The sequence below is a fragment of the Triturus cristatus genome, chromosome 4_1 (assembly GCF_964204655.1).
Source record: "Triturus cristatus chromosome 4_1, aTriCri1.1, whole genome shotgun sequence".
NCBI classification, from domain to species: domain Eukaryota; kingdom Metazoa; phylum Chordata; class Amphibia; order Caudata; family Salamandridae; genus Triturus; species Triturus cristatus.
Window position 1 is genome coordinate 1,029,354,355 of NC_140585.1, and position 27,441 is coordinate 1,029,381,795.

General features: G+C 41.7%; 1 pseudogene; it reads left to right on the forward strand.

The window, feature by feature from the left end:
• The window catches only part of LOC146856003 (uncharacterized), a 96,180-nt pseudogene extending 69,223 nt beyond the window's left edge, over positions 1-26,957 (forward strand).
• Positions 26,958-27,441: the final 484 nt, after the last annotated feature.

The window sequence follows — 27,441 nt, forward strand, 5'->3', positions numbered from 1 at the left end:
TAGTTTCCGCTGTAAGGTCCAAGAGGCTCCCTTGGTCAAACACTTTTCCACAAACAATCACACTGCGGATGACCTACAGTGGTGGATACTGGAAAAGACCACTCTGCATCCTAGAGGAGGCAGCATACTCTCATTGTTAAATTTTAATGAATGCAGATGGATCCATATCCTGGATTCATTAAACACAGGGTTAAATGAACTTGAGGAAACATGCAGGCAGATGGTCAGACTCAAGAATTCTGAAATCTACTTCTAGAACTTTCTACACTTCTACTTTATACTAATGTCTGAGCATAGTTGCACATCTGAGTTCATGCCAGAGACTATTCATAACCTGAGCCATAAATAAGTTAGATGCTAAGTCTATATTAAAATGCTCGTACTCATCCCCTTTGAATCTAGAACATTAGATTACACTTGGTAACCTTATATATGTTATGCATTTATGTATGCGAAAAAATGCTTCCCATAATTGATGCCATGGTCCATTTACCAACCGAGCCATAAATAAGTATGATGTTACGTTTATATAAATATGCTCGTACCCTTTGAATCTAGAACATTAGATTGCACTCAGTAACATTACTTCTGTTATGTATTAATGTATGCGAAAAAATGCTCCACATAATGGATGCCACAGTCTATTTACCAACTAAACCTTAGATATCTGCAAGATGTTTTCACGCAGTTATACCCACAGATACATATCAGGATTTCTGACACTTAAATTTCCCATGCCTTAATTATGTTGGACGTTTTATTGAGCCAGACTTATGCATTTGAACTACTTTTAAAATGATATATACATTTCATTTTCTATTCTATAATCTCTCAAACTGCTGTATCTCGAATGCACTCACACTTTTGTATTCTTTGAAACCTCATACAAACGTAACGTATTATTCCTATACCTTAAAAGTGTTGGAGATTTTTATTTAGTCCAACTTCTGCACTCGCATGAATCACTTTCCATTTGTTAAAACCTTTCAAACTACCGTGTCTTTTACGCATTCGCCTGTATGTATGTTTGAAACATGCGGTAAACCGTTCAATTATGCAATACCTCAAACTGCCGTGCCTTGCAATTTCGTCACGTTCCTTAATCACATGTGGTCTCTAAACCTGAAACCAACAGCCGGGTTCTTATGACAGCTACACCTAGCTGCTGCACCATGCGTGCACATTGCATTCTAAGCAGACACGTTCGACCGTGCACGTCGCTCACACACTTTAAATGTTATTTATATCCTGCCACTCACCCCGGCCCCATTTTTTAACCAAAGCAGCTACCGGACCGACGCGCTTGCTCCAGATCACGGTGAGAGGATGTTAGGAAACACTTTGACAAGCGCGCTCTCACACCAATGAGTGTTCTTTAATTATTGACTCAAGCAACCTTTTTAATTATCATTTTTTCTAGTAAATCACTTGACTGGATATTACCAAAGACTCCAACCGATGGGTGGAAGTCGTTAAAATAATATTATTGAGGTATGTCACATTTACAGCGGACCACCTGTATAAAACATAATAATAATACTGTCAGTCACTGAATTAGTCCCTGTCATTTTATCGTAGGCACCAACTGGCTGGTGGAGTATTGAGAGGCTGTATAATTAAGCCCCCCTGGGAATAGAACCATTTGAGACTTGCAAACACAATAAAGAATCTGCATTTTGGTAAACTTTATTTTTAAAGCCAAACAGTGACTTCATAATTCTGTTTCATAACACACACCTTACCCAGCTCTTTAATTAAACCCATAGGCTGCCTAGACTGTCAACGTCACCAATCACCACGTGTCACCTTTTCACCACAGTCACTTATTTCCTATCGCAATTGAATTTGTAAATTGCGACAGCCATGAAGATTTGATACCTGTTTCTAAATATATTATTGAATACTAATTTTGGTGCGTGTTATGCTGTTTTTTTCTTTTTTCTCCAATCATTGGTATGTGCTATAAGTAAGCCATTGCTACTATTATATTCTAAGCAATTGAGAAATACCCCGACAGAACCAATTGTTTTGTTTAATACATATACCCAGGTTCTGAGGGACACCGGGTCGCCCCATTACTTTTTTCAGTTCTCTGCATATAAGGCAATTGCTCCAAGAGGTTCAGACGTATAGGAAGTTTTTGATAAAGTGTCAAACAATACATAAGTGCTGCCAGAAATAAATCGTCCTTTAACATAACCTGATTGTTCTTTACCGAACAATTTATGAAGGAATGAATCTAATCATAAAAGTAAAGACTTAGAAAAAAAGTTATAATCATTATTATCTAAAGAGATAGGCCTATAATGTTTGCACTCATTTTTGCAACAATGTGGGTTCTTCCCTTCCTTTGGAATGAGACAAATTAAGGCATCCAAAAATGAGCCGGACGATTCATGTCAATATAAATGAAGACGTTATGAGAGTATGCAACTTAGGGAGAAGTAACTGAGCAAAGTGCACGAAAATTTCAACTGTGAAACCATCCAGACCTAGGGCTTTATGTTATTTAAGTATATTCATTGCGGTGTGAAGTTCACATTTGTAATATATCGGACTTGAGTGTCAGAAGGCTTTTGCATAGAAAGATATTGAATAATGTCAGTGTCCTAAGGTAGGTGTTCCGGTGTATACAGTGATAAAACTGGACAAAATCCTCTAGAACCTCTGAATCATTGTATGTTGGTATTTGTTTTGTATCTATAATCCATTCAATTATTTTGGTTGACCTAAAGATAGTTTAACAGTTTGCCTGATTTAATCTGATCCAAGTAAAAATTTTTACTCAACTTTAATAAAGTGAAGCATTATCGAAAGACTCCTTGTTGAATTGAAATGTACTATAAATGAGCTCTGATGCACATTCTTTCAACTTAGAGGAATAATAGGAGTGTTTCTGTCACTTCATTTTTGCTAAAAGTTCCACAGCATAAATGCATGATTTTTTCTGTTACTTCGAAACATAGCTAATGATAAAATCACGTGCAGCCGCTTTAAATGTATAACAAATGACGTGAAATGGTAAGTGATCTGCTTGGTTAAAAAGAAAATATTAATTAAAAAAAGAAGTAACAGAGGAGGTAAAGGTGTGATCTAAAAGAAATTAGTTGTTGAAATGCCAGCATCTAGGCAATTGGGTTTACTAAAAATATTTAGTTGGATTGAAACAGGGGCATGATTAGAACTTAGGATGGAACCTACATCAGCGGTTTGTTAAGACTGGGTTATGTTATGTGATATGAAAAAATAATCTATTATTGATTGGGTCTGGGGTGCGGGGGAGAAATATGTGTAGTCTCTTAAAATAGGGTTACAAAGTCTCGAAGTGTCTATTTTTTAATTGTTTAAACAAAATGTTTGTGTGCTCTAGTTGGCATTAAAGAGACTATAGAATTGCGGTCAATAAAAGGATCAATAATCTGATTACAGTGACCTGCTAAAAAAAGATTATTATCAGGATAATGTATGAGTTGCTGACTGAGGTGAGAGCAAAAAGAACAATCGGCAGTGGTAGCAGCATGAACATTGAACAAAGAAACTGGAACATTCCCAACCAATAATTTAGTGAATAACCATCGACCCTCATCATCAGATTCTTGAGAAAACAACTTATTGACTTAGTGATTTATGACAAAGAGTTCTAACTTCATTCCATGTACCATCCCCTGGTAACAGGAAACCTCGCCTACCCAACTCCTTTTTAATTTTAAAGATTCATTTTCTGTAAGGTGTGTTTCCTGAAGTAAAGCTATATTAGCTCCAAGTATTGACAGATGCAATAAAACACACTGTCTCTTAATGGGGGAATTTAAACCCCTGACAGGCTAAGAAATAATTTTTAGAGGTATATAAACATTTCAAGAAAAAAGAAAGGGCAGACCAGACAAAATCATATAAGAAACCATGTAAAAACCATGTAACAACCAACCTCATCATAGCACTTTAAAACATAGCAAAAATTAGGTGAAGAATATAAAACAGTAGGAAGTACAAGAGTACAATGATAAAAGAAGTGTAGAAAGTGAAAAAGTAGGAGAAAAGACCTAGGGGTCAAATATGATGTTTATGGGAAATGCTTCTGACCAAATTGGTTTCAGAATCGTTTCCGACTGAATCTGCAAGTCCTTCCAACCAATTACGATGCTTCCGAAAATCGATCGATTGGACTCACATTGACTTCAATGGGAGCCTGTGTTCCGACCGACTACACTGGCCCATGGTGCCTGCCACACTGTGCATGGTTGGAAAGAGGGGTCCCATGGCTTCCCCCCACGGGCCCCATGCAGAGGGTCGTGGGGAAGGGGTTCCTGCTATGTGCCCCCAAAGTCAGATTCTGACAGCCGATCCGTGTCATAACAGCTGATTCGGAAAGGCTGTCTGAATCCGAAAGCCTAATCACTCGGTGGGAAAAGCAGTCCGTAGACCAACACGATTCGTCTCCATCTGACTCGGTTACTCAAAATACAAACCAAGTCAGAAGTTCTGAACGGTTTCCAACCATCATAGTCGGTCCTTCGGAAAGTGTCAATTTTGGTCAGAAAGGCGAGTTCCAAATAGGGTTCAGACTAACCAAATGCCATTCGCAGCCTTTCTGAATGACATTGTAATCGACCCCTTAGAAAGAAAGAGGAAGGAGAACAATAATAAGATAACAAAGAAAAAGTAAAACATACTTAAAAACACCCCAAAAAAGACAGGGGAATGAGACTACATGGAACAGATCACATGTACAAAATTTGCAGGAGAGGGCATGAGCATGATTGCAGCACATAAGGCATGAAATGAGGACAGGCACAGAAAAAAGAACGACACCTGTAATCAATGAAAAAAATAATTAGTAAAGACTATCTATGATTCTAACTCTCAAAATACAGAAGTTCCATGTTTTCTATCTTGCAAGCTCTTAGAAATGGGGGTCTTGAGTTGGCAGAGGTAGGTACCTTTGTCCAAATATGGACCCTTGCTTCTAGTCAGGGTATGGGAGATACACTCCTAAAACAACCCCTGCTCACCCCTTTGGTAGCTTGGCACGAGCAGACAGGCTTATCTCAGAGGCAGTGTGTAAAGCATTACATACAGTAACACAGTGAAAATACTACAAATGGACACCACACCAGTTTAGAAAGAAAGTAATCTTTATCAAAACTTAAAACAAGACCAAAGGTTATCCACTTTAATCAAGTTCCTAGCAGCAATTAACTCCACCTAGAGTTATTACGATGTCGCGACAGATGAAAATCCCAAAGTACTGCGCCGACCGTGAGGTGCCCGGTGTCGGCCCCGGAGTCAAGCTGACCCACAAAGAACAGTACCTGGAATTCGATGAAAGCAAAGACGGTGCACAGCGTCGGGGAGGTGATGCTTCATCGGCGCCGGTGGCGTTGGTTCCTTAAAACCCCAGGGGAGGTGATGCCTCTGTTCCTTACTGTTTTGAGGAGGTGACGTCACGAATGGCGGCGAGGTGTCAGCTCCTTACAACGGTGCTGTGTCGATGGATTTGGGAGTCACCCACGTTGAGGATCGGCTTTGCGTTGATGAAGCATTGCGTCAGTGAAGTCGGGGCAGCGGTGCGAGTCGAGAGGGTGCATCGTGGATGTCAGGAGCGGTGTCCTTGGCTCAGGGGCAGGCAGCGGCCTCGTTGACGGCTTCGGAGTCGATGCGGCACGGCGTTAGCAGGTGTTGAGCCTACGGTGCAAGTCGGGCAGTGCGTAATGCTTCGGTGAAGGTTACAGTGTCGCTCGCCGGCATCGGTGTTGCAATTTCCTTCAGACGTGATCCTTTCAGACTGGAGAGATGGAACGTTAGAAGTTGGTCCCTGGTATAAGCTTGGAGAGGTGAAGTACTAAAACATTGTAAATGCACAGCAAATGCCGAAAACAAGAACCGTGTAATGAGTTGTTTCGCAATGGCTTAATAGTGATTTACAAGCCCGCCAAGATATACAAAAATTTATAGAAAAAAGAAAAGACGACCATTTGTTCCAAAAGACTCTATTTGGACAAGAGGTTGAAAATTATTTGTTCGGATGCCCTAGTCCTGAGGAGGCCGAAAGAGTTATTTGGCTGAAACGCGTCGAAATTTGTTTTGAAGACACTCACTGGATTGTGTTTTGTGGTTTGGAATAATTTTTGAAAGAGCACTCAAAATAATTAGGAGATTGTAAACGATAAAATCTCGTAGTGTCTCTGGAGAAGTGATCTTCGATATATAGGAATGCTGTTTCAAAATAAGCCCATAAGCATCCTGGTATAAACAAAGGGCGTTTGTTGATATGTATATGTTCAGTGGTTTAGCTATATGTAAGTATTGTAAATATTGTATTTGTTTGTATATATATGTCTAAAAACAAAAGAGTTTAAAAAAAAAGTGGGGTATAAAATAAATATACTTACACCTACAAAAAAGTCATTCTTATATACTTTTTGTTTTCATTGGAATCGCAGTTGACTTAGTTGTAAAATAAAGTAACATAGGTTTTGTTGGAGAAAAAATATTACTCTAGGGAAGAGATAATTTATCTATCTTTTCACCTAAATTTATGTGATAGTATTAGTCCCGAGGCATTATCTTTTTCATATTTTGCAATTTCCTTCTGTAGCAGCTGATCATCAGTTCCAGGTGCAGGGAGACAAGAGGGGTGAAGTCCTTGTCTTCCTGAGGCTTCAGAACAGGAGGCAAGCCCAGTTTCAAGCCCTTGGAGATCTTTTCTTCAAGCAGGTGGCAAAGCAAAACAGCAAAGTCCTTGTTCTCCTTTCCTTGGCAGCAAGCAGCCAGTGCAGGCCAACCCCCAGGCAGCAAACAGGCACAGGGGCAATATTCCTCCTCAGTTTATCCAGCTCTTCTCCTAGGCAAAGGTTTCCTCTTGATTTCCCAGAAGCAATCTAAAAGTCTGGGGTCTGGGCCCCACTTTATATACACACAAATCCTTTGTTCTCTGAAGGCAGCAAGTGTCTGTACCCAGCCAAAATCATTTCTGTTCTCACTGGTGCAGCTTCCTGGCAGGAGGTGGTGACAGCATTGTTGAAGGCAGATCATGCCCAGGCAGGTGAAAGGAAATCTCCTCCCCCTACTCTGAATGCAACCCAGGTCAATTCAGCCCAGCCCTGACTCATCAGACTTCTGGAGCCACAGCCCTCTCCAGCCAGTGTCATCCAAAAGTCAGACATACAATACACAAACCTAGCAGAGGCACACTGGATGGTTAGGCAAGAAAATACCCACTTTCTAAAAGTGGTATTTTCAAACACAGGATGTAAAAAACACCCTCACCAAAAGATGCATATTAACATTCTGAGTTCAGGCATACTAACCTTTTTTTCATATCTTGTTCCTAAGGTCAGTTATGTTTATAAGATGTTAGAAAATAACTCCCCATTCTGGTCTATGGGAACAGATAGCCTTGCAATAGTGAAAAACGAAATTGGCAGTATTTCACTTACATCAGGGCATTTCCTACCTTTCACTTACAATGCACCCTGCCACAGGGGCACCTTGGGTCTACCTTATGGGTGCCTAATATGTAGAAAAGGGAGGGATTAGGGACTGGCAAGTGTGTGGACTTGCCTAGTCGACATGGCAGTCCCAGACTGCACACAGGCTCTGTAATGGCAGGCCCGAGTCACATTTTACAAGCTGCTTCTGTGAGTGGCACAATCAATTCTGCAAGCCCACCATCAGCATTTGATTTACATGCCCTAGGCACACATGTGTACTGTACTAGGATCTGACAAGTAAATCAAATAAGCCAATCATGGAATCACTAATCCATAACAGTAACTTACAGGGAGAGCATATGCACTTTAGCACTGATCAACAGTGGTAAAGTGCCCAGAGTCAAAATACCACCAACAACAGGTCAGAAAAAATACAGGAGGAAGGCAAAAAGATCTGGGATGACCCTGTAAAAAGGGCCAAGTCCAACACAAGCGTTGATGAAGCTCTTCAATCTGATGGGATCCTCATATTTATTTGGCTTTATTTTTATTAGTAACTTTAAATAAGCAAGGATGAAAGAGACCATAACGGGCTACAAAAGAACAAAAATCTGGCCTCAGATTTAGAAATTCCCTGTCCCTATCAGCTGTACTCTTGGCATAGTCTTGAGAAAAATACAGAGTGTAAATTGACCATGAAATGCACTTTGCTGATTTGACCACCGAGAGTATTTTAAGGAGTTTAGTATATTCCCAAAAATACAAGGTAACTCCGCTTGGCTGTCCTGAGCTGGAAGGAACAGTAGGCTGATGACCTAATCTTGAGCACGTTGGATAATAAGGGGAGTTCCAGCTGACATGTTTAATACTTTAGGACGAAAGGATTGAAAGAAGGTGAGAGATTCAGAGCCATCCGTGCCTTCAGGTAATCCATATATTTGCAGATTATTTCTCCTATTTCTGTTTTCAAGGTCCTCAACCTGCTTCTGAAGTGAGGAAACTTGAGATTGAAGTGCAATAATTTTTAGATCTGTCATTCCAAAGGAGGAAACATGTTGTTCTACTGCAGTCAGTCTCTCCATCTGTCTGCACTTTGCCATTGGTTTGCTCCATATAAGCGTGTAAAGCACGAATCTCCTCCAACAGGAGATCCAAGGAAGGGGGATAGTAGGTCCTTTTTCATGTGCTTGGTGCAAGCTTTCCCAGAAGCAAGTGGGGCAGAAGTCACAACAGAACTCAAGGAAGGGTTGCCCTTATTAAGCGAAGCCAGAAAGTCTTCCATTTTTGAAAACGGGGAAAAAATAGTACAAGTTTTGAGAAACTTATGTATTGAACACTTCAGGGAGGAACTTGTTTTTTTCAGCCTTCCCATAGATAAGACAAAATTGAAGGACAACCAAAGTAAATGTTTTTACCAAATGAGAGGTCTTCCATGAAGGCAAATATTTCATACACCTATACAAGAACGTGAGATCAAATGAGTGCTTGCACAATCCCAAAAAACAACAAGAGGGACTACAGATACAGATCCAAGCACCTATGTAACCTAAGCAATATAGACATATAATGCAGGAAAATATGAGAGAAGAAGAAACTCATCAATGAGGGTATGAAGATATATAGGTACCTGAAAAAGAAGTGCTACCAAAACAGAGCAAAAAATGCATGCATTAAGTAGATTACAACGTGTTCTATTCTGAAATAGCATTATGTCACATTCTGTGTCTTGTGTAAAAAACGGTCCCACAGTCAGATTGTGAAATATGCAGGCCATCTAGAAGGACAACAGGAGGAGAAATGTAATATTTAGACCAGGAGTGCACTGTTTCAAATGAAAGGGAGACAGGCGCACCACCTCAGAGGCACAGCTCTGTTTATTGGAGATCGTCCAAGTTACAAAATGGCAAGCGGCGAGCTAAAGAGAACCGCATCTACAAGAAAATACATGGTTCTTGAAACCAGGGAGGTAGAAAATTGAGAAAAGTTTATCTACGAAGTCCTTGAATTGTTTCTGTTTGCCAAAGTCGGTCCTCCAATGAAACAGCTACCGAGAAGCTGCTCTCATCCCGAGGAGAATCACTCGGATGATGCCATCTTCCATGGGAATTATGCCATGCCCCCCACAAAGCAAATGTTTAAGCTCATCAGAGACCTCAGAAACCAACAACAAGCACTGAAGTCACCTCTCACTAAAGTAAGATTTACCAATATCTACAAGCACACAACTTTTGACCTGACAACTGCAAGAGCACCAAGTAGAACCAAAGTAAGCCTCAAGAAGCACATAATATAGATGCCAATTCCATTACTATATGTACTACAAATCTTTCCACACAGGATACCATCCTCCATTTATTTCAAACAGTATAATCTGTAATATTAAGGTTTCTTTGACCCACCAAACAAACTCAAATATCTTTTAGAAAGTGCCCTTTGCCGCCATATGAAGGAGGATTTGGGCCAAATTCTATTACAGTGCAAGCAAAGTTATTCCTGTGAATGACTGGCTATTCTCAAACTGAGAGAACTCTACAGTGGCATCAGAGCTGGAATTAATAAAACCACATGGATAGTTCACTTACTATATGGCACACACACAGATGTCCTTACGAACCTCTGAATATAATCTGATAGAGGCACAAATCACGCTATCAGCTATAGAGGTCAGGGGCATGTAGGCTTTACTGTACTGGTGGCTAACAACTACAACCACCTGGTGGCACTGTGAGACAGATCAGCACAAGATGATGGCCCTCTAGATGATGCAGACTGGTTTGAGGCAAATTGGCTGCTCGTATGCTGGCAATCTCTATGAGACTTCTACTCATCCAGTTCAAATACCTACACAGAGTATACTACAGCCCATTCTGAATAATACGTAACATAAGAAGGGCCTTGACCCTTCTTGCCTTATGTGTAGTGCCGAGTCAGACAGGGTTTACCACATGTGTGAATATGTCCAATTATAGAGCTATTCTCAGTCCATATTCAGTCAATTCTCTGGGAGATAGTGGGAACTCTTCCCTAGTTAATCACAGGATGGCAGACTTAGCTCTGATGGATGAATTTAGAGTTGCAAGGAAATTTCCAGTCACTGCTGTTGATTGGTGCTCTGAGAGCGCTCCTCTTGTTCTACTGGTATGGACTAGTGTGCCAGGGTAGTAAAATATGCTTATACATAAACGGGTTGCCCCAAAAACATATAAAAATATGGGGTATGTGGCTGAACTAGTCCTCCACTCCAGGGGTCTAGGCAGAAAACTATGTTCTCACATATTTGATGTGATAGTCTGTTTCATGAACATATTATTAAGTTGAATAATGATGCCTAATATGTTTTGTTTAGTGTCTTAACCATGTTTTTAATGAAAACTAATGAAAACGATGCAAAAAATGTAGCTTGCAATGAACCTATCCATTCCTTTTCTCCTTTTCCTGACAAGGTGAAACAGATGAGGTGGTTGCACTTGAATTCAATTTGTAGATGTGCTTTGAGTAGGTCTTCAACACTGGAAGACAGAATAGATTGCAAGCACAGCCAGACTCCAGAAAGGTGGTAGTACTGGTGTAAAAGGCAGGGAAAATCCAGTACAACGCAGTCATTACATCGCACTGATTTTACAGTGCAACTGTTACAACACAACTGCTTTTACATCACATGCCATTACAACGCATGCCATTACAACGCATGTCACTACAACGCATGCCATTCCAACGCATACCATTACAACGCATGCCATTACAACTAATTATAAGGAAAGTAATGGAGATTTTTAAGTTTTAGGGTGAGTATGGGTTTTGGGGTAGATGGGAATAGTAATTTTTACCCCTATGCTAGCCAACACTTTCCCTACTGTTGCACTCACTGGAGTTGGAATACTAATTGTTACCCCCTACACTATCCAACACTTACCCTACTGTTGCCCTAAAAGTATTATGCGTTGTAATAATATGCGTTGTAATGGTATGCATTGTAATGGAATGCGTTGTAATGGTAGTTTTTAAAAATGCGTTGTAATGGCATGCATTGTAAAATCATACGATGTAATGGTAGTTGCGATGTAAAAAAAGCGTTGTAAAAGCATGCGTTGTAAATGTTTGCATTGTAACATCATATACTCGTAAAAGGCGTGCAGTGCAATGAAGCGCAGACTAGAGCCTGGCTTAATGAGGGTTCAAGACTGTTTGAAAATCCAAACAGAGCTGGAGTAGAAGCTGGGTAATGGAAGATCTGAATATGCTCAGAAATGTTTCCAGAGGCGAGGAGAGTAGGAAAAAATGTAAACAGAAGTCATAAACAGCTGGATGCTTCAGGACTAAATATGAAAGGTAGACTGGCTGTGAAGTTTCAAAACTGGAATCAGTCAGAGTTGTGAAACTAACAGTGAGTGAGGGATGAGACCTTTCATAATGGTTTCCATCCTCTGGCTTGTTGACATTTGGCATCTACCCTGCCTACATACATATTACACCTGAGGACTGAATTCTTCTCACTGCCATTACCAACACAGGTGAAAGGCAAGCATTTCTCACAGTTTGGGTGCCTATCAGCCTCATTCAGATTGGGAAATAGGGATATGAGGGGAGAGCATTTTTAATGCCCCCTCTCAACCACTAGCAAGTCCTGAGCAGAGAGCCTTACACCCCATTGACAGAAAATGGCCCCGAAGAAATCTGGCTAGTCCTTTTGACCCAGGACCACCATATGTTTCCAATAAATTACAACACCCTAATTCTCTTTTTTCAAGATCTCAATAGTGAGCAGCATACTCCACACTGAATTTTAAGCATTTTAGATCAAATTCCGGTTAAAAAAACCTGGTCTAATCCCAAACCTGAAGACTTAAAGGGACATTTTCAACCATTCCTTATCACCAAACAGAAGAAGCTGCAACATTTTTTCTCTCAGATATATTAACAGCTCTTGATCTGGTAGACAGCAGTGGAGAAGCAACCTACAACACTCTCATGTCTGCTCAGAAGCGGTCTGTGCAGGTAAGCGCACGGGGTGGGGCAGGGCGAAGTTGACAGACGACGGTATAGGGAAAATTACATAAGTAAATAAATCCTCTTCCATCGCCTGTCGATTTCCCTCCACCCCGCCCTGCCCCACTGCTCTACTGCGCTTACCTGCACGGACCCAGCTGTGTCTGCTACCCAAAAGGTTGTAGTGGAGCGGCATGAAAGACCAGGGTGTATTCTGGCCATAGAGTCATGAAAACCATGGGCAAGCAGCTAGTAGACTAAAAACATGCAAAGCACCTCGGAAACCATGATTTCGACTGATAAAATGAAACAAAGAGAACAAAGACTCAAGCAGGAGAGCTTCACAGGTAGGTAACTGAGGCCCAGATTTACAAAATTCTCATTCAACGCAACGTAGCAGCCAAAAATGTTGCACTGCATTGCTTAAGAAGGAGAGAGCAGGAGAGCACAATACTTACAGAGATTTGCCACTCTCCTCCCCTCTATCTAGCGCCGGTGCAGAAATTTGCTTCCAAGCACCATGCACATACCTTTGCGTCATAGTGCATGGGTGCTTGAGCGAGGAGGGGAGGAGAGTGCCATATTTCTGTAGATATTGTGCTCTCTCCTCATGCAGCAAAGTATTTGTGACTGCTGCACTGTGTAAGAAACTAGTAAACCTGCCCGTTAAGCACAAAGCACAGATGAGCCTCGTACATGACCTTGTTTTAATCTTATGAGATCCCATGAGTTTACTTTACTTGTCTTTTGGGAGAGAAGACCTTTGAAACCAAGCAGTCATTCTGTAGCTGGATTTACACGAACGAAGCTCAGAGAAGAAAAATAGAGCTGCTATAATATGTTTAATATTATTTTATTATGTTTAGAACACTGTATGAAACATTACCCATATGCTTTAAGACAGCATTTCTTTTACTTTTACCTCAAACGAAATGCCAGAAAAATGCTCCCACTTTCTCCCTAAGTATCCACAGATAAGATTAATCCAATGATTAATCGGTATTTCACAAAGTGCATCAGATCGTATATGCAAATAAGTCTATCTTCTAGGCATTGCATTATAAAGACAGCTTATTTTAATCATTTATGGTTTCATTATTTTCCATAATGTTCTTCCTTAATCACACTTGACATGCAGCTCTTCTGTTTAATCTATTACAGAGAACCCGATCTAGTCCCAAATGTATTTAAAGCAAAACAAACAATTAGTGGCCTATTCTGGAAACGTGACTTCGCGGTGTATATCGCTAGCATTTTTTCAAGAATACTCCATTTTAAATTAACATGCAATATATTGACAATTCGTGTCTCCTTATACACCATTGTATCATGAGAAAGGATTTCTGTAAGGTAGGTTTTAGGTTATTGTACCAGCAGACTCCATTGTTCATCACTGGGAGCGAAAAGGGGGAGAAGGAAACAGCCATCGGAGCAATAAAAATGAGGATACAGTTAGTGTCTTATTGAGGTGCTCAAAGCAATTCTCTCATTCAAAAACCACTTGGGATTTAGAATATTATTTAATAAAACACCTTTCTTACAGTGAATCTACATGCAAATTGAAATTGGTAACATGACTGAGCTATCAATCTGGAATGTCGGCAAACAAGCAGCTCACACTGGCAGGCAATTACCTGAGGCCATATTGAATCTATAGATGGTCCATAAAACTACTCTTGTATCATAGATACATCTAAACTGTTGCACTTTCCAAGGCCATCAGTCGCAAGATTTCTTTGGTCCCAAAGTAACTGCTGTCAATACTGAAAAACGTGCCTGGCTGTATGTGTACACCTTACCCAAACGATATCCGCTCATATTGTTTTCTAATATGTACATTGCAAATCAACATCAATAACTACTGTGTGTAGAAAATGAAACCATTTAGGGAGAGCCCGCATTTGGTAAAATATATGATTTCAACGTAATCATTATACCCAATGAGAATTCTCATTTGGAAAGTACTGTTCCTGTTATAGGGAGTCCTAATCTACTTCCACCAAGTAAAGAAAACAAACGAAGGGGCATATTTGCAACATTCAACGATAATTATCGCTGACCTTGTATACCGTATTTTTTTATATCGCTGGAATATTTCGCCAGGCTAGCGTTGTATTAACAACGCTTAGCGCCATGGCGATGTATATTCCAATGATAGAGCCCTTTTCCATGGAACATGGCTGGTTTTCCAGCGATGTTCCATGTAAAACGGCGATATGCTTGATGATACGACCCTGAGGTCGTATCACATGAATCCACCTCCCATGTTAGGTATGCCTTAGTCAGGAATTTAACATAACGTTAAATTCCTGCGTTAAGGCATACTTAGCGCAATTAAAATAATCGCTTCCCCACATTGTAAATATCGCAAAGCTGCCTTCACGATATTTACCCAATGGCGTTTCCACAGCCACGCCTACTTTGCACCTCATTAGGAATGCGAAGTTAGGCGTGCTGGAAACGGGAGCAAAATTAGCAAAACACACGTTAGCGTGGTCTTACTGATTCGCGATAAACTAATTGCTGCTTTTTGCCCATGAACAGACGCTAAAGCGGCGATAAGTTTATCGCCTACCCTTGATAATATGCCCCCAAGTCCTTATTAAATAATAAAAGCAGGAAAGAAAGCATCTATTATTGCATGCAAGTAGATACATATCTGGTGTTGTCTGTGCCAAGGGACGTGGTGCAGCATATTGCATTGAACTGTTTTACATCAGGCTTAGACTAAGGTGGTATTCTTCTGTTATGAAGAGACAAACTTTAACTTAGTGAACTGGCATTGTGGAAGTCTTTTTAAAATATAGAAAATGAAGAGTTTCAATAATGTGCAGAAATGCACACCTGTGCAGGCTTAAATGAAAATAAAATGCATTTATATGCATAACAATTGTATATTGCAAACATATTTACTGGTACTAGGCCTCAAATGGTTAAAGCAATATTGCCTGACATTCTGACTTGACTAGAAACCCCATATGTGCATAAAAAGTTTATTTCTTGACCTTTCCATGAACGTGTTTTTCATAATACATAATAGTTGCATAAATGTTTATATATATTGCCAAAGAATGCTGATATTTAAACAAAGGTCTCTGTTAACATATGATTAGAAATGTGTCTTTTAATGGAGTAGTGAAGAGTTTATATATGAAGATGCGTATTCTTAAAGAGAATACATGGTTGTTGTGCTAAAAGTTTTAATTTTTGTTGTATTGATGTTTCAACTTCTACATAGACCATTATAAAACACATGAATACATTTGATATATTGGAAGTTAGAAATGTAGTTTATATGTGGGAAAGCAGACCTGAATGGGAGAATGACCTAGAATGAAACTTAGATGTGATACAGCTTAGTTGCAAACTCGACACTGCTGCCTTTAGACTATTGTATTTCTGTGAGAAGATGAGGAGCGAGCCTGCTCCCATGAAATCATCAAGTGCTGACTGGCTGGCTGAAGGAGGAAGAAGACTGCAAGCTACATTGATAAAACGTGTTGTCTACAATAGTGCATGTTCCAATAGTAGGTTAACACACATTTCCTAACTCTTTTCGGACACTTGTTCAGTTCCATTTACCCGAAGCAAGATTTTATGTCACATTGCTCTGAGACTCTCCTGAGTTTTTTTAACCTCTCTTTATAGGAAATTCTGCTCCAAACTATTTTTGATCTATTGAGCTGACTTTAATTTTGAAGCTTTATGCATTGTCTTGCGCATTAATGCCTGTCTCAACTGTTACACAAGCTCTGATACTATGATGTGTGGCCACAACAGGCTGCTGCCAGCGCATGCCTGTGGCCTGCTCCGGTTGCACCCGCAGGCTTGCTGGGGCACTGCCAGCAGTGAGGCTCACAGTTGTGCTGCTACAAGGTATAATTTTGCAAGCCTGGTTTCATGATTTCCACTGTGGCACCGCTGAGTTACGACAGCCTGACGTCACGGCCCGGCTGGGGTTGTGCCCGATACCAAGACACCCCAGGAGTGGTCTGCCCCAATGGTTGTCTTAACTGGTTGTGGCGCCGTGGGGGGATGTGACCTCAAGTCCTAATGGGAGTCATGTGTGGAGAGTAGGTTGTCCAGTAGACTGGTCAGCAGCATGGTGCCGTGGCTGCTGAGGGAATGCATGTTGGCAGGTGTCGCCGGCAATAATGGTGCTCGGATGGCCGCTCCCAGCACTGCTGCTCTCACCTACAGCCTGACCGGGCCACCCGCTCTGTGGGCCCGTCGGTGCCCAGGGGCTAAGTTCTGACCACCGGCAATGATTCTCTTTGGGCAGTGGGCCCACGTGGCCGAGTGAGAGACAGTGAGTGTACTAAGCTATGCAGTGACAGAGTCGTCAACGTCACTGAGTGGTTGCAGCACTGAATGGAATGCCAGGCAGCAGAGGAGTATTACTGCGGGTGTCACTGCCGGCCAGCTTGAGCTGCCTAGTCTGGTTGCCGACACACCAGAAGACCACGTTGCTGGCTGGCTCTGAAGATCTAGAACTGAACACAGACAGCAAGTAGTCTTCCCAGTTACTTGACTTCAAGTAGTTGTCACATAACTTTCCAAGTTTTTATATTATAATGATCAAATAATTGTCGGACAGAGCACGTGATCTTGTTGTTCAGGGCCCGCCACCTATTAGGGAACTTTAAAGCCCCATCTCAGCCCACACAGACCCTATGAAGGACACATTATGCCCAACATGATAGACTAAAAGAGTTAGGGTGGGCGAGGGAGTCAGTCGGCAGGCCTGGGCATCACTGTGCTGCAAAGATGCTTTTGTTTTCACATTCTGCAGATCTGATCAGGTTTTGGCTTAGGTGCGGTCGAGCTTGGCTGGCTGTCCAATTTATCCTTCTGAGGTTAACTGTTATCACCGTCAATTAGACATGGAAGCACTAGAATACTGTGCCTGTAATTAAATTTTCAGCTTTCTACTATGGACAATTATTCCACAATGTCAGTCAGTTTGTAGCTGATAAACAGATATATGGCTAATGTTTACTTGTTTCATTGCTGGAGTTCGTTACATCACATACATTAAACTGCTTAATGAAATGGTGCAAGTAATTACATGCAGCATACTGAGAGGTGTTTGTTTTCAGCGGACTTTACAGATGTGCGAGTCTCATCCCTGTTTTTGGGGTGTTCGTCACTCGTGTCACTCAGAGCAGAGGCCCTGGAGCCCAGATGGTCATGCTCTCTCAATTTTGAGGCAGAGGGGGTGGGCCCCACATTGGCCGGCAATCTGAGTGTGTTTGTTTTTATTTTTTGCTGGCCCCCTCAGCAACACTGGCACCAGTGTGTGTGTTCAGGCTCACACATCATGCTGGGGCCAGGCCCAGAGAGACCCATGTGAGAGAGGTCCTGGAATAAGCAGGCTGCAGGCAGCATATTTGATTACAAGGGAGGAGGAGGCCCCCAGCAACACAGAGCATCATCATGACCAGTCCAGGTTCTCAAAGATGGTTCAGTGAGTTGAGGCCTCACACATATCCTGCTTGGGCTGGGTCCCACCATGTGAGAGAGAGGCCCTGGAGTGATGCTCCAAGAAGACTGCAACATCATTAGGAGGAAGGAGCCAGAGGCTAGACCTCGTCTGAGTCAAGGGCTGGAAGGTAAGATCTCATCTGTTTTTGCCGGCCCCCAGCAACACAGATGTCTAGCCCTGGTCCAATGTTTTCCTACCTTAGTGTGCCCCAGCCTGGGCCTGCCCTCTCCCCAGATTTGTTGTTGTCGCCTGAGAACAGAAATTCCTCAGCACGTGTTTAGAACACATGCTCTGATCCCAGAAAAGCTGAGGAGGTGGTGCTTTAAGCCTTAACTGCATCACAGTAGAGAGCAGCTCCTCTCTACTCGCCAGCTGTGACTCCAGACAGACTGACTGAGTAGTGAAGAGTTTATATATGAAGATGCGTATTCTTAAAGAGAATACATGGTTGCTGTGCTAAAAAGTTTTAATTTTTGTTGTATTGATGTTTCAACTTCTACATAGACCATTATAAAACATATGAATACATTTGATATATTGGAAGTTAGAAATGTAGTTTATATGTGGGAAAGCAGACCTGAATGGGAGAATGACCTAGAATGAAACTTAGATGTGATACAGCTTAGTTGCAAACTCAACACTGCTGCCTTTAGACTATTGTATTTCTGTGAGAAGATGAGGAGCGAGCCTGCTCCCATGAAAGCATCAAGTGCTGACTGGCTGGCTGAAGGAGGAATAAGACTGCAAGCTACATTGATAAAACATGTTGTCTACAATAGTGCATGTTCCAATAGTAGGTTAACACACATTTTCCTAACTCTTTTCGGACACTTGTTCAGTTCCATTTACCCGAAGCAAGATTTTATGTCACATTGCTCAGAGACTCTCCCGAGTTTTTTTAACCTCTCTTTATAGGAAATTCTGCTCCAAACTATTTTTGATCTATTGAGCTGACTTTAATGTTGAAGCTTTATGCATTGTCACACGCATTAATGCCTGTCTCAACTGTTACACAATCTGATACTAGGGTGTGTGGCCACAACAGGCTGCTGCCAGCGCATGCCTGTGGCCTGCTCCGGTTGCACCCGCAGGCTTGCTGGGGCACTGCCAGCAGTGAGGCTCACAGTTGTGCTGCTACAAGGTATTATTTTGCAAGCCTGGTTTCATGATTTCCACTGTGGCACCGCTGAGTTACGACAGCCTGACGTCGCGGCCCGGCTGGGGTTGTGCCCGATACCAAGACACCCCAGGAGTTGTCTGCCCCAATGGTTGTCTTAACTGGTTGTGGCGCCGTGGGGGGATGTGACCTCAAGTCCTGCTGGGAGTCATGTGTGGAGAGTAGGTTGTCCAGTAGACTGGTCAGCAGCATGGTGCCGTGGCTGCTGAGGGAATGCCTGTTGGCGGGTGTCGCCGGCATTAATGGTGCTCGGATGGCCCCTCCCAGCACTGCTGCTCTCACCTGCAGCCTGACCGGGCCGCCCGCTCTATGGGCCCGTCGGTGCCCAGGGGCTAAGTTCTGACCATCGGCAATGATTCTCTCTGGGCAGTGGGCCCACGTGGCCGAGTGAGGGACAGTGAGTGTACTAAGCTATGCAGTGACAGAGTCGTCAACGTCACTGAGTGGTTGCAGCACTGAATGGAATGCCAGGCAGCAGAGGAGTATTACTGCGGGTGTCACTGCCGGCCAGCTTGAGCTGCCTAGTCTGGTTGCCGACACACCAGAAGACCACGTTGCTGGCTGGCTCTGAAGATCTAGAACTGAACACAGACAGCAAGTAGTCTTCCCAGTTACTTGACTTCAAGTAGTTGTCACATAACTTTCCAAGTTTTTATATTATATTGATGAAATAATTGTCGGCCAGAGCACATGATCTTGTTGTTCAGGGCCCGCCACCTATTAGGGAACTTTAAAGCCCCATCTCAGCCCACACAGACCCTATGAAGGACACATTATGCCCAACATGATAGACTAAAAGAGTTAGGGTGGGCGAGGGAGTCAGTCGGCAGGCCTGGGCATCACTGTGCTGCAAAGATGCTTTTGTTTTCACATTCTGCAGATCTGATCAGGTTTTGGCTTAGGTGCGGTCGAGCTTGGCTGGCTGTCCAATTTATCTTCTGAGGTTAACTGTTAGCACCGTCAATTAGACATGGAAGCACTAGAATACTGTGCCTGTAATAAAATTTTCAGCTTTCTACTATGGACAATTATTCCACAATGTCAGTCAGTTTGTAGCTGATAAACAGATATATGGCTAATGTTTACTTGTTTCATTGCTGGAGTTCGTTACATCACATACATTAAACTGCTTAATGAAATGGTGCAAGTAATTACATGCAGCATACTGAGAGGTGTTTGTTTTCAGCGGACTTTACAGATGTGCGAGTCTCATCCCTGTTTTTGGGGTGTTCGTCACTCGTGTCACTCAGAGCAGAGGCCCTGGAGCCCAGATGGTCATGCTCTCTCGATTTTGAGGCAGAGGGGGTGGGCCCCACATTGGCCGGCAATCTGAGTGTGTTTGTTTTTATTTTTTGCTGGCCCCCTTAGCAACACTGGCACCAGTGTGTGTGTTCAGGCTCACACATCATGCTGGGGCCAGGTCCAGAGAGACCCATGTGAGAGAGGTCCTGGAATAAGCAGGCTGCAGGCAGCATATTTGATTACAAGGGAGGAGGAGGCCCCCAGCAACACAGAGCATCATCATGACCAGTCCAGGTTCTCAAAGATGGTTCAGTGAGTTGAGGCCTCACACATATCCTGCTTGGGCTGGGTCCCACCATGTGAGAGAGAGGCCCTGGAGTGATGCTCCAAGAAGACTGCAACATCATTAGGAGGAAGGAGCCAGAGGCTAGACCTCGTCTGAGTCAAGGGCTGGAAGGTAAGATCTCATCTGTTTTTGCCGGCCCCCAGCAACACAGATGTCCAGCCCTGATCCAATGTTTTCCTACCTTAGTGTGCCCCAGCCTGGGCCTGCCCTCTCCCCAGAATTGTTGTTGTCGCCTGAGAACAGAACATCCTCAGCACGTGTTTAGAACACATGCTCTGATCCCGGGAAAGCTGAGGAGGTGGTGCTTTAAGCCTTAAATGCATCACAGTAGAGAGCAGCTCCTCTCTACTCGCCAGCTGTGACTCCAGACAGACTGACTTCCACTTTGCCACTACAGCAGCTGAGTGTAGCTGCCTGAGCCAGTGAGTGAAAGACCTTGTGTGACCTTGTGTGACTAGCAGAGAATAGATTCTCTCTTTCCAAGCAAGGACATCAGCAGCTGCCTTTTTTTTATTTCTCCCCTAGGTGCAGCAGATAGCAATGGGACTGAGCCACAAAGTCATTCACTTTATTAAATAAACAGTTCCAGGGAGATTTAATGTGCCAACTACTGAAAATACAATCTGAGGGGGAGATTTATAAAAAAGTTGTGCATCGCAGCGAAGCCCCCCACGAGGCTGCACTGCTTTGCGCGACAGGAAGAGAGCAGAGGAGTGCCATATCTTCAAAGATATGGCTCTCTCCTCCCCGTTCCCTTGCACTGGCACTGATTACAGCTGCGGTGCGCCTTGTACACACCTTAGCGCCACAGCTCTTGGGTGTGTGCAAGAGTCCAGCATAGGCTTTGTACAGGAAGGGTATCCTTCCTGTACAAAATACTATGCTCGACACAAGGAAAAGCTTTTCCCACTTTGCATAGTCAGAAAAGGAAGGAGAAATTAACGTATTTCTCCTTCCTTGCGCCTAGTTGAAAAGGGCACAGTTTTCTCACGCTAAACCCAATCTACTGTTTTTAGTAAATTTGGTTTAGGTTGAGGAACCTTGGGTGGTTGCATGGGAACGCCCATGCACCACCCTTGGTACGCCCCCATGGCACAAAGTAATGCGAAGCAGTGCATAGCGCGAAGCAGCGTATTGCGCTGCTTCGCATTACTTTTACGTTATTTCCAGTTCTAAACAAGTTTAGCGCTGGAAAGTAAATTACAAAAAAAGATTTTGTATCGTTTGGCATCACTTTTGTGAAACAGCGCAAAGCTTAGTAATCTCCCCCTAAATGTTCGAGCACAGAAAGGGGTTATATGTTAAGGTCAATGTACCTGCATATTACCAAAGCTGTTTGAGTAGTATAGCTTTAATTCTTACAAACCCTTCTTTTGTGCTTGTTAATTTGTACAACTAGCTTCTGTCCCAGGGTGGGTACTTGGTTAACACAGTATGGGGCATATTATCAAGACAGGCGATAAAATTATCGCCGATTTTAGCGGCAGAAAACTGCCGCTAAAGCGGCGATAATGGACTTAATAATATGCTCTATGGAATTCCAATTGAAGCCCATGTTAGATGTGAAGGACATCTAACATGGGCTTCAATTGGAATTCCATAGAGCATATTATCAAGCCCATTATCGCCATTTTAGCGGCAGTTTTCTGCCGCTAAAGCGGCGATAATTTTATCGCCTGTCTTGATAATATGCCCCCAAGTAATTTCAAGATAATTCAGTGCAAGATCAGTGTTTTGTTTAGTGGCAGTTTTCAGCAGGCAGCCCAGAGGGTTAATATTCCTGCTGCAAACATGAACTTTATGTTTTAGCAGAACTGTGCATTTTGATGTTAGCTGTGAATACTTCTTTTCACAACTAGATCATGAGAGATCTGTTCTGTTTACTAGTGGAACTTGTGTCCTGGCTGTACCTGGTGCTCACCTTGAGGGTTCTTTGTTTAAATGATGGTAGGGCTCAATTCTTTGTGTACCCAGGAGTTTTCGTGCAACAACAAAAATGTCAAGATAATTGGTGAATAAAGGAGTGCTGCAGTAAGATGAGCAGTTTGTCTAGTGACATTTTTCACAAAAGATCATGAAGCACATGTTTTACCAGAAATGTGTATTTTATTAGGTTAGCTGTGAGTTACTGCATTTCACACTGAAAAATCTTTTTCTTTCTTGAGGAATTCCTCTGCATGGCAGGTGTGCTAAGGAGGTGGAGGTCACATGGTTTGTATAAGTGTCCTCAGGCTATCTGCAAATATGTCAAGAGAAGCATGTATGATGGTCCAGCAACTATGCCTAAGTCTGTGGTTAATCATGTTACAGGCTACCATGCCATTGCAATATATACATTGCCCTTGTTAAGTTTCTGCAGAGTCTAAGTTTTTATGCTGAAACTTGTTGTATACATGTTTTGTTGGATAAAGGTATAGAGGGATTTTTCCAAAATTAATCCATTGTGAGCCTGCACATGTAATGTATTTTACTCCTATGTTGACACTTATGTTTCAATAGTTTTAGTGTATCTGTCTGCCACCCCTAAGCTTGACTGGTTTTAGTAAAGTTTTATACTGCTTGTTTCTGTATGGTGAATGAAATCCACAAGTCCTATAACGCAGTGTGTTAGCTAAACAAAAGCAGAATACTAGGTGAAGGCATCCATGATTGTGGCTGCCTTCACAATGCTCAGCACTTTAATAACACAGCAATCCTGTAGTGAGTTTTTTAAACCATATTGGGTGCAAATTAACATTGATACTGTCTGGCTAGCCATATCAGTATATTGTGGTGTTATATCCCAAGGTGTGTCATGTATTAGCTAGTCTTTTTCTCTCTTTGCTATTGAGCCTTGGCACAGTGGGAGATGAGAAGTGGAGGGGCAGTGGCTGGTAACAATACGGAGGCTTAATATAGCTCAGAATTCAACCCAGGATTTCTTCCATGTCTCCTATGATCTTGTGCTTGATTGAATTCAATATGCCAACACCATATTGAAATGTTAATTTGTGTTGCTTTAGTGCATTCTGGGTTCTAACCTTCATAATAAACTTGGACCAGTAAATTCATATTGTGTTTTTTGTGTATTTCTATATATTCATAGCCCACCATCTTTGCAGTGAATGCATGAGAGACCCAAGAAATCTTTGTAGGAGTACGCTGAACAGGATCAGCCATTGCACAGCAGAACAGAGTCAGCGACACACCAGGCGTACTGTGAGTACTAAACTCTTAACTTTTGGCTTTGGCTGTGTACCACAGACACATTGGTATTAGTGAAAGGGCATACTTTAATATTTCCCGAGGGCAGAACAGATCAGTGACCTGAATTGAAAACAGGTCTGACTTAAAAGAAAAGAGAGATATTTTCATTTATGCCAGATAGTTGTGAACAGTCAAAACAGTGTTTTTATGCAAAATAAAAACAGAGGGAGCTCAGGAGAATAATAGATTCATTTGGGAGGCAACACCTGCTGGACTGCATCTTCACTATGACCGCATTGTGGATTGGCGAAACCATGCTTTCTCCCCATTGGTCATACATGTAGAATGTTGGGCATATTTGAGTTTCATTCCCTTCCATGTCTTGGGTGAATAATGTCTGATACTGATGACAGTGAGCCCTGCACTTCAGCTATGACTTCCAGAAATGGAAAGGCTGGTGGTAGCCAAAGGAAATATAGTGAGAACAAATCTAGGGCATGGTAGTATTGAAGTAAATTTGACCTGTCCTGGATGCAAGCAGAGCAATGCAAAGGTAGCTCAATAAGGGTATATACTTTAAAGTGTGTTGACAATAGCATATCTATTTCCATGTAGGTTCTTTTTGCTACCCCATGCTTCCACCGAGGTTTTGTTGCATCAGTTTTGAGTTGGCTCATATGTTTTAAGAGTCAAACCACCACAATGACAACTGTTTTTACATATGTTTGTTTCCCTTTCATTATATGAAGAGAATGCATATTTTCTACTATTGGCACCAGTTATTTAGGAGACTAACATTTTAATAAATGTTCACACACATTGTGTGTTCCTGGGCATTTCAGTTTCTCTCTATGTACAGTTTACTTTTAAGTCAATCATGTGGTAGTGCTACACTATGATGAACTGGACTTCTCTATTTTACGTCAGTGCAATAGCGGTCCCGGTAGACTCAATTCATTACTTGGTGTCCTTCCCTAAACAGTATCTAGTCAGCTTTCAGCAAATGTCATAATGGATAGCATAGACTTTTTGTGTTGTACTAAAGCAGCCTGTATTAGATGTGGTCAGAAGGTGATTGTGAATAGCTGACTCACTGTATCCACTAGTGTTTTAATTTTACAATGCATATATTCTAAAACTCATAGAGGACAATCTTAATTTTGGAATTCTTTTTAATTGCAGGGATCACTGCTCCTGTTAAGACGATACATATGTCTTCCACTGCTTGATTTGTGAGAAGAATGTCTCATGTGGGCATCAAGGGGAGATTGATCTGAAATGCCATATTAGCGGTAAAGTTTATACATCTCTTCAGGGCACAAAAATGAAAATGAAGCCCATCTCAGGCTACATGTCAAAGAAGAGTTCCAATGAAGACTCCCTTGCCAGAGAGGGTTGTGAATACAATTCACAGGATTTTTGGCAGAGCATATTGTGCCCTTTACTGCTGATGATCAATTGAGCAACCTCATAAGGACATGTTTCCCAGACTCTAAAATCGCATAGGGTTTTGCTTGTGCTAGAACGAAAGCAACTTGTGTATTAAATGATTCCATTGCACCAAATTTATTGACCGACTTAGTGGCTGATATGACATCTTCAGCTTTTAGTATGTGTGTTGAAGGTTAGCAATGGTAAAAGCATTGAAAATAACTGGATGTATTTTTTATATGAAGCAGGGTTTGGTATGTTGCAAATTTCTTGAAGTGTTTAATCAAAGAAAGCACAGCTGAAGGTATATTTACTGCAGTATCTAATTTAATGGCAAAGCATTCCATTGCTTGGGAACATTGTATTGCTTTGGTGTAGATAGTGCCTCAGTGAATGTAGGATGGCATAACTCTGTTAAAACTAGAGTACTGTCTTTGAATTCTAATGTGTATTTTATGGCTTGTCCATGCCACATGGCTCACAATACAGCATCCCATGCAGTTTCTGCTTTCTGTTCTAGCTTGAAACATTTTGATATAGAACAATTGCTTGTAGTAGTCTACATTTGGTTTGACTATTTTTCCAAACGTAAGAATATGCATGCTGAATTCTGCCAATGTGTTAATTCTGATTGCCGCCGGATGATGATATTTATTTCTGTGAGGTGGTTAGGATTGTCCGCATGTTTGGATAGACTAATTCTTTAGTTTGCTGCTCTGCGTTCATACTTCCTATCAACACCAGACAGTGACAGAACAAGCAAGGCCAGGTTAAGGAGACTTGTTAAGAGTTTTGAGAACCCTATGACTGAGGTCCACTGCCTATTTCTTCAGACTCTGTTACCTGCTTTTGTTAATTTTAACCTTTTGCTTCAAAGGGAAGATCCAGTCATTCACATCCTAAACAAACCCATGATTGAACTAATTGTTGTGCTCTTGAGTAGAGTGTTTCATGTAGATGTCATACAGTCATTCAAGGGGAGCTCAGATGCCAGTTTACCTGATGATTTAAAATCAGAAGAATGCCAGGTCCCAGATTCAAGTCTGTATGTTTGCATCACCATGCAAGGAAAGTTAAGAAACATGTTAGAAAGTGGGCACATTGAACCAGGATCCCAGAAAGCTTTCTATGAAGAAGTAGGCAGCTTACACAAGAATGGATTAAAGTTTGCTTTGAAAGTTCTTCCAGTTAATGACAATGTTGTCAAGCATGCACAGGTCTTTAACTTTTTTGAGAAAAGAAACATAGTTTTGATAGTTTGCTGTTCTTGGTGGAACGGTTTTCGACCTACCTCAAGTTTACAGAGCAGGACCTAGTTTGATTAGAGCAAGAATTTGTAAAATACTATGTCTCTAACTTTCAGGACATAAAAAAAAATGGAAGAGAAAGGGCTGCTATTGAAATAAACTGTAGTACTGGTGAGGTTGTCATTTAAAGGATGGATGTCATTTGGCATTCCATACTCACAGAATGTACTGTTGTTGACTCTCAAAGAAGCAAGATTTCCCTATATTAAAAGTAGTCAAAATTATCTTTACGTTGCATCATAGCAATGCTGATTAAGAAAGGGTGTTCTCAAGAGTAACAAAGAATAAAACCAAATTCCGCCCCAGTTTATCACTTGATAGAAGAACGTCTTCTATATTAATGTTTCAAATGAACAGACCTTGAGGTGAAATATGCTGTAAATATTCTCCACCTGAAAACGTGAAAAAGAAGAAAAGAGCTATGACATGGGAGTACAACAAGTTCCGTAGAAGTACATAATAACATCTTAGCCTGTGTGTTAATTTGGTTTCAGATATAAGTGTCCATAACCCTGATACAGGTTAGTGTAATTAATGAGTCACCATCAGCCTCTGATACTCTTCACCCGACACTGTAAATGATCTGACTGGCCTGTTCGCACTGGTCTTAGTGTGTCTGTTCATTTCAAGTTTTGTGAAGTTGGACAGGTGTTATGCTTGGTCTAGATGTTATGTACATATGGACTTTAAAAGTATATTGTTTATTTTATAATGCAAATGACAATCTGTTGCATCCAGTAAGTACTTTTGTATTTAACCTTGTGTGTGTCTGCATATATGCACACACATTTAATAAAGTACTGCCTCTGAAAGATTAGTTTAATGTTTAATTTCAGGGTTTCGCAGGC